The sequence below is a fragment of the Mastomys coucha genome, unplaced genomic scaffold (genome assembly GCF_008632895.1).
Source record: "Mastomys coucha isolate ucsf_1 unplaced genomic scaffold, UCSF_Mcou_1 pScaffold17, whole genome shotgun sequence".
NCBI lineage: Eukaryota > Metazoa > Chordata > Mammalia > Rodentia > Muridae > Mastomys > Mastomys coucha.
In genome coordinates this window covers 34,639,338-34,647,034 of record NW_022196899.1, presented here as the reverse complement: position 1 = coordinate 34,647,034, position 7,697 = coordinate 34,639,338, and the positions used below count along the sequence as shown (strand labels likewise).

Genomic DNA, 7,697 nt, shown 5'->3' with positions numbered 1-7,697 from the left:
AGAAAAACAAACAAAAAAAAAAGAAAGAAAGAAAGAAAGAAAGGAAAACCAAAACCAAAACCAAAACAAAAACAAAAAACAAAAAAAAACATGTAAAAGTTACCATCTTAACTCCTTTTGTGTGCACTTCATCACTGTGAAGTATAGGGACACTGTTACGACATCTCAAATTCATCTAACAAAACTGAAATCATATATCCACTTAAGAGCAATTTATCATCTCCTTCTCTCAACCTTTATAGATTTCATCTCTAGCTAAAATCTTAACATAAGTAGGGTCATATAGTATTTTCTTTTGTAAATGGGTATTTCTCATAGCATGAAGTCCTCAGGTTCATCTGTCTATCTTGTAGCAATCTGATTAAAGCATGAGCTCATATGTTTATTTATGAATTATACACTTGATAATAATGTTGAATAGCTTTTAAAATATTTATAAACCATTTTACATCACTTTCAGGGAAATGTCCATATAAGTTCTTTGCCCATTTTGAAAATTAAATTATATTCTTGAGGGACTGGAGAGATGGCTCAGCAGTTAAGAGCACTGGCTGTCCTCCAGAGGCCATGAGTTCAATTCCTAGCAACCACAGCGTGGCTCAGAAACATTTATAATGGGATCTGATGCCCTCTTCCGGCAAACAGGTATATATGCAGATAGCGCACTCATATACATAAAAAAAATCCTTAAAAATTATATTCTTGAATTGTAGGTGTTCTTTATATACACAAGATAACTCCTTATTATATATGTGATTTATTAAAGTTTTCTCCCACTGCATAGTTGAGTTTTGTTCAGTGGTCCTTTCCATACATAGCAGTTTTAAAATTTCACAAATTCCAATTTACCTTTTTTGTAGCTTGTGATGATGTGAAAACTACTGATTAGTGGATTGCCACAAAGTTCTTCACCTACAACCTTCTTCTAAGTCAGTAGCTCTCAGCCATACTAATGCTGCAACCCTTTAATGTGTTCCTCATGTTGTGATGACATACAACCATAAAACTATTTTTGTGGCCTGGTGAGATGGCTCAGCGGGTAAGAGCACTGACTGCTCTTTCCAAGATCCTAAGTTTGGATCCCAGCAACCACATGGTGGCTCACAACCATCTGTAATGAGATCTGACACCCTCTTCTGGTGCATCTGAAGACAGCTACAGTGTACTCATACACATAAAAATAAATAAATAAATAAATAAATAAATCTTTTTTAAAAAACTAGAATTACCACATGGCCCAGATATTTAAAAAAAAAAAACCCTATTTTTGTTGCTACTTCATAACCAATTTTTACAACTGTTATGAATTGTAATGTAAATATCTGATATGCATGTTATCTAATGTGATCCCTGTGAAAGTGTTTTTAACCTCAAAGTGTTCTATAGTTCTAGCATAAAGTCCAATTTCAATTTATTTAAGCATGGAAGTCTTCCAAACTCTCTTCTTTGTCCACTGGCCAACTATTTTGGTTGCTGTGATTTTGTAGCCTATCTGGAAATCATGGAAGAGTGGATTATCTTCCTTCCTCTACTATTAGAAAAAAATAGTTTATTTTTATTTGTGAGCGCCTGCATATACATCTAAGCACCATGTGCAGACCTGTGCCCAGGGTCCAGGAGATGGTGATGGATAACCTGGAAGTAAGTTACAGGTGGTTGTGAGCTGCCAAGAATAGGTGCTGGGAATACACCCAGGTTTCTGCAAGACCAACCTGTGCTCTTAACTGCTGAGCAATCTCATCAACTTCCCTTCTCTTTTAGACCAGTCCTTATAACAGCCTCAACTTTCTCCTTCCTCAGTGTAAGTGCTGGCGTCACAGGCTTGCACCACACCCAGATATTCTTTTTTGAGAACACTTTACAGCATTCAGTAAGTTTTATGTCAGATATTACTTTTGTTGCTTTTATTAGTTATTTTATTTACATTTCAAATGTTATCCCCCTTCCCAGTCTCCCCTCTGCAAACTACCCACCTCATCCCCTCTTCCCTTTGTCTCTAAAAGGGTGCTCACCCATCCACCCACTCCCACCTGACCCCTCTAACATTCCCCTATGCTGGGACAAGCCTCCACAGGACCAATGGCCTCCCTTCCCTTGAGGCCAGATAAGGCAATCCTCTGCTACATATGTAGCTAGAGCCATGAACCCATCCATGTATACTTTTTGGTTGGTGGTTTAGTCCCTGGGAGCAATAGATGTGTTGGGGGTTGGGGTGTCCGGTTAGTTGATACTGTTCTTCCTATGGGGTTGCAATCCTCTCCAGCTCCTTCAGTCCTTCCCCTAACTCTTCCATTAGGGTCCCAAGGCTCAGTCAGATGGTTGGGTGTATCTGCATCTTGTCGTACTAATCTTTCACTTGCTTGGTTAGAGTCACACAAAGATATTAGATATTTCTATTTCTTAAAGAAAAAAAAAGCCACCAAGATTTTGACAAGGACTAGAGAGCCTAGATTGCTTTAATAATGATAATAAGCTAACAATCTTATGTTATCCATCAATTTACATCTGTTGATGGTCTTGTTGAGACAAGGTCATGTATGTGTGTGCTACCAAGGTTGGCTTCGAATTCCTGGGCTCAAACAATCTTCCTGTTTCAGTTTCACAGGTAAATTGGAACTATAAGCACATACCACTGCAACACTCTCCTGTTGTTTCATATAATAACCTTTAAAGTGTATATTCATAAAATTCAAATATATAATTCAATCATTTTACATATTTAGTTCTGCAACCGTTACATTTAGAACGTTTTCATTATCTCCAAAGAAACCAAGTTCCCATCAGCATCCACTCTGCATAAGCCTTCCGCTTCCCCAACCTACATCCACGGTAACCACAAACTATACTCTAACCATGTGGACATCCTTGTTCTGAATATTCCATATAAACAAACTCAAAACCTATGACCCTTTAGGAGTGCCCTTACTCACTACTGTCTTCAGAATCTCTCATGTTGTGCCACTTAGCTTGTCAGTTCACACCGATCACCAAGTCCTCTGCTCCGTGGATACACCTCAGCTATTGAGATCTGCACTTCCACTTTTCACATTCCATGAGAAGTATTTGTATACAAACACAAGTATTTGTTGTCGCAGGATATTTGACTGCTCTGTGAACTCTGGGATTGTGTTATTTGCTGGAAAAACCTGGTTTGAGTTGTAGAGTGGCTCAGTCTTAGCACACACACACCTTTAATCAAAGAGCTTTCTGCTTGAATATTGTAAAGAGGATTAAATAAAGTCAAGAGGAGGAGCAAATAAGCTTCCAGTTGACAGGACTCAAATATAGGATTATTTTTAAAAGGGGGGGAACCCACAGGATATAGAAGGGAGGGACATTTAGTTTGAAGAAATTTTTTTGAGAGAGAAGGCCATTCTTCATTGGTAAAATTGAATGATTGAGATTTTGTTTACAAACAACAATTTGTGTGAACATGTTTTCATTTGTATTGGTTCACACATACCACAATGGAATTGCTGGGTCATGTGATAACCAATCTATCTGCCAAAGTAGATGATCTATTTTATATGGTGGGGGGGCTAGGGACAGGAGGTTTCGATTCCTCCCCATCTTCAAAGGCATTTCCAGTATCTGCCTTCTGTAAATAATAGTAGCCATACCATTGTTATGATAAAGTATCTAGCTATTAATTTAGGTTTTCACTTTCCTGCTGTATAATACATCTTTAGAAAAAGATTTGCCCCAGTTTTTGAAGAGGGTTGTTAGACTGACTTGTCTTTATATATTTTAAATGTAAGTCCATATATATATATAGATATATCTACATATACATGTGTATATATGTATATATATACACACGTACACATATATATATGTACTTTAACCTCAATCATATTCTAATAGTTCTTTGTATTTAGTGTAGTTTTATAAACAAAGCACAACTTGGCAGAAGCAGAGTTATTGCGACAAATCTCCTGCACCCACACAGACACATCCTCCCCACTATCAGTAAGCAGTACCAGAATGATACACTACTTACAACTGACATCAAAGTCCACAGTCCATTGAAAATGGAGCAACTCTATGTTTTGACAAACAAAATTTTTCACCATAACACCATCGATGACCCTGGCTACACTGCTCGTCTTCTCACATTGCTGACAAACAGCGATTTTTGTCTCCGGTTGACTCTCCAGAATGCTACAGCTGGAGTTCACACTGTTCAGCTTTTTCAGATTGATTTTATTCAGAAACACAAACTTAAGACTCACCTTCCTATTTCCCCAACTTGATCACACATAGTAATCAGTAAGAGCTCATTGTCTGGATGTACCATGGTTTATCTACTGAATTCCTGAAAGTTACATCTAAGTTTAGGAAATTATGGTTAAGTAAATTAAAATTGCTGTAAACATCCATTCCATGCTGTAAACAGGTTATTGTATGGCTATAAATTCTATCTTGTGGTAAATTTACTTGTTTTTTTAAATATTAGTTCAATTTGTAAGACACTGTTGAAACAGCCTTCAAAAGCAACTTGCTATTTTGCATGTGCCATGACAAGCTGCCCCTCTTCCGGTCTTTTCATCTGGTACGTTCACTAGTTTAGTGCTTGGTCATCTTAATGGCGGTGTTACAGCACCTTGCTGTTCTGACTGGAACTCCCCAGTAAAATTCCACATGGACCATCTTTTTCTACTTTCACTTGCCACCTGTTTTTCTTTGGTGAAGTCAGTCATACTCTCGGGCAATTTTTGTTTCGTTTTGTCTTTTGAGTCTCATATACTCCCAGACTGGTGTCATAACTGTGATGTAGTAGAGGCTGGCCTTAAGCGCTTGATCCTCTTGCTGCTTCCAAGTGCTGGGATTTCAGGAGTCTGGAGCTGTATTCAGCATTTCTGACCACCTTTAAACCAGTTTGATTCCCTATTTTAAATGGCCTTTGTATATATTTTTGATAGGCATGCTTTATTAGACATACTTGACATATATTTTCCTCCTAGTCTGCTTGTTTCTCCTATCTCTTGGCAGTGGCTTTCAAAGAGTCCATAGATAAAACTTTGGTGTTTCACAAATATGGCAATCCGAAGGCCATCCAGATTGGATTTTACTGCTCTTATTTTATAATTATAATCCACTGAGTTAAATTCCATCAAGAATGTGACTTGCATGTAGATTATCTGTATGTGAATGTCCAGTTGTTCCAACAACTTTTCTTTACTGTATTTATCCTCCCCTTTGTGAAGATCAGGACAGGCTAGAGGAAGCACAGTTAGGAAGAGCACAGGGTCCATCTCAGCACAACAAAAACACCACCAACAGAAAGCCAACAAAAGGAGTTTCATTCCTTTTGCATTTACATTTAGACATTTTAAGAACAAAGTTGAAGGCTTCAAATTTCTTTTATCCTTTGGCTGCTGTGCTAAGAGCACAATACAGGTGCTAGAATTCAAGGTAATCATTTTCCTAGTGAGGTGCATCTACAGCCTAACTTTGTTTTAACATTATTTTTACTATTCTGAATTATTTAAAACTTCACATGAATCTCAGATCACTGTGTTAAATGTGTGCACAAACACAAAAGACACACAACACACACAAAAGACACACACACGCACCATATATATGCAGACGTAGACTGCTAATCTGATGGTGTACATTTTCCTGTCCACCTCTGCTTTCATCTCTTCAATGTTTTGCATAAATTCTGACAGCCTGCTTACTTCAGCTACTTAAATATTTGTGTTTAAACAAACTACCCCAAGGACGCATGTTTTTCTTTCTGACCATTTCCTGGGCTGTCACCCTATATTTCAAGTTTGTGTTGTAGCTTGCTCATTTTTTAAAAATAAAAAACCTTATAGTAAAATCTATTTAATATTAGAAATGATATGCACTACAAAAATCCTTTTGTGCCTGTTTTTCATGTTGCTTCTGATTACCAATCTCTTACGTGCAGTTCATGTTTTCTATTGAATCTAATTTGCTGGTAATCCTGTCAATCAACTTCTATGTTTATTATCTGGAATTTTTCTTTTCTTTTCTTTCCTTTTCTTTTCTTTTCTTTTTTTTTATTCTTCTTGTTGTTGAGACAGTATCACTATGCATCACAAGCTGATCTCAAGGAGATCTGCCACCCCTGCATTCCAAGTGCTATGATTAAAGGCATGTGCCACTACACTATGTCCTCTGAGGAAGTTTTTATTTCCTTAAATATAACAAATATGGGGACTGGAGAGATGGTTCAGAGGTTAAGAGGACTGGCTGCTCTTCCAGAGGTCCTGAGTTCAATTCCCAGTAACCACATGGAGGCTCATAACCATCTATAATGTGATCTGGTGCCCTCTTCTGGCCTGCAGACATACACACAGGTAGAATGCTGTATACATAATAAAATAATCTTTAAAACAAAACACAACAACAAAGCACAAGTAATGTACATTTGTTTAGTAATTTCACCATCAATTACTTTTAAGTATGGTCCTCCTGCATCATACTTTTGTTCATTCTCACACACAGCAGTTCATTTAGACTGCTTTTTGACTACTCTTTTCTCATAAAATAATTGAGTAAATACCTTGTGTTCCAGGAACAAAATTGATTCAAACTGATCTAAATTTGCTTATAGTAGGCACCTGTGAAATTGACAGTATCATGTTAACTTTAAAAAACCGTATTTAATAATTTGAGTGTGATGCCATGTGTCTGTGTGCATGTCCATGTGTATGCACATGCATGAGGACATTCTCCATCTTAATGTTTTTCTATGTTTATGAATGTTTGCCATGTGTGCCTGTAACCCTCAGGGGACAGAAGAGAGTGTTGGGAACTGAATCCAGGTTCTTTAGGAAAGTAGCAAGTGCTTTTAAACTGCTGAGCCATCCTTCTAGCCCCAATCACTCCAGTCTGAGCTATCTCTCCAGCCCCCAATCACTCCAGTCACCCAAAAGTACTTGGGCTGCAGGACTGCATCTCTAGTGTAATTTCTTTCCTTCCCTATTCTACTTAAAACCACCAAGAAAATATCCAGTTCCCTGGGGGGTAGGTTAAAAACACGCATTAAGTTCTTCTATTATTACTGAGAGTCTATTTAATGTTTTTTTTTTTTTAAGTTAAGGCAGAGCACTGATGCAGTACCCCAGAACCACAACTTATGCAGTATAATTTCCTGAATTTTGAGAAAATTTCAGGGATCAACACATCCCAAGGAAAATGGATGAACCTTGCCTAAGAAACCCACAATCTTATATTCTCCCCTGCCAACAAAGTACATAATTTGTTCTTTTAAGGCAACCATTTGATGATGAAAGGCCTCTTACTAGAACCGCCAACTTTGTCTGGTCTCTGGGGTTCTTTTGCTTTGTAGTTTCTGCAAGGTTGACCCTCTCAATCTCTGCCCACCACCATCAGTACAATTCCACAATGATCCTCCAGAAAGCTCCGGCATTTCACTCTTCTAATCATTCACCTTGAATACCTTTGGAGATTCTAAGGTGTCCCATAATCTATCTTGTAGCTATTTCACTGGTCTTTAGCAATAAAGATTTGTGAGCCTGCCCCCTGTCACACCGGTAACACAACTTCTGGAACCACAAATACTTTTTCATTAAAAATGCCTTGTCATCTTGGCATGCTCTCCATTCTACCTAGCCAGCTGTCAGGTTTCTCACACACCTGATTCTTCTCTCTTATCAGGGATCAAATGTAGTTCTTCTCATTTCCATATTTCCTGTGCT

At 37.8% G+C, this 7,697-nt stretch overlaps 1 protein-coding gene and 1 non-coding gene across 2 annotated transcripts in view; both read right to left on the bottom strand.

The window, feature by feature from the left end:
- Larp1b (La ribonucleoprotein 1B) overlaps window positions 1-7,697 on the bottom strand; it is a 91,716-nt gene that overhangs the window by 41,792 nt on the left and 42,227 nt on the right.
- LOC116095164 lies at window positions 7,075-7,232 on the bottom strand. The gene has a single exon (XR_004120486.1). It is a non-coding gene; the product is annotated as a U1 spliceosomal RNA (small nuclear RNA).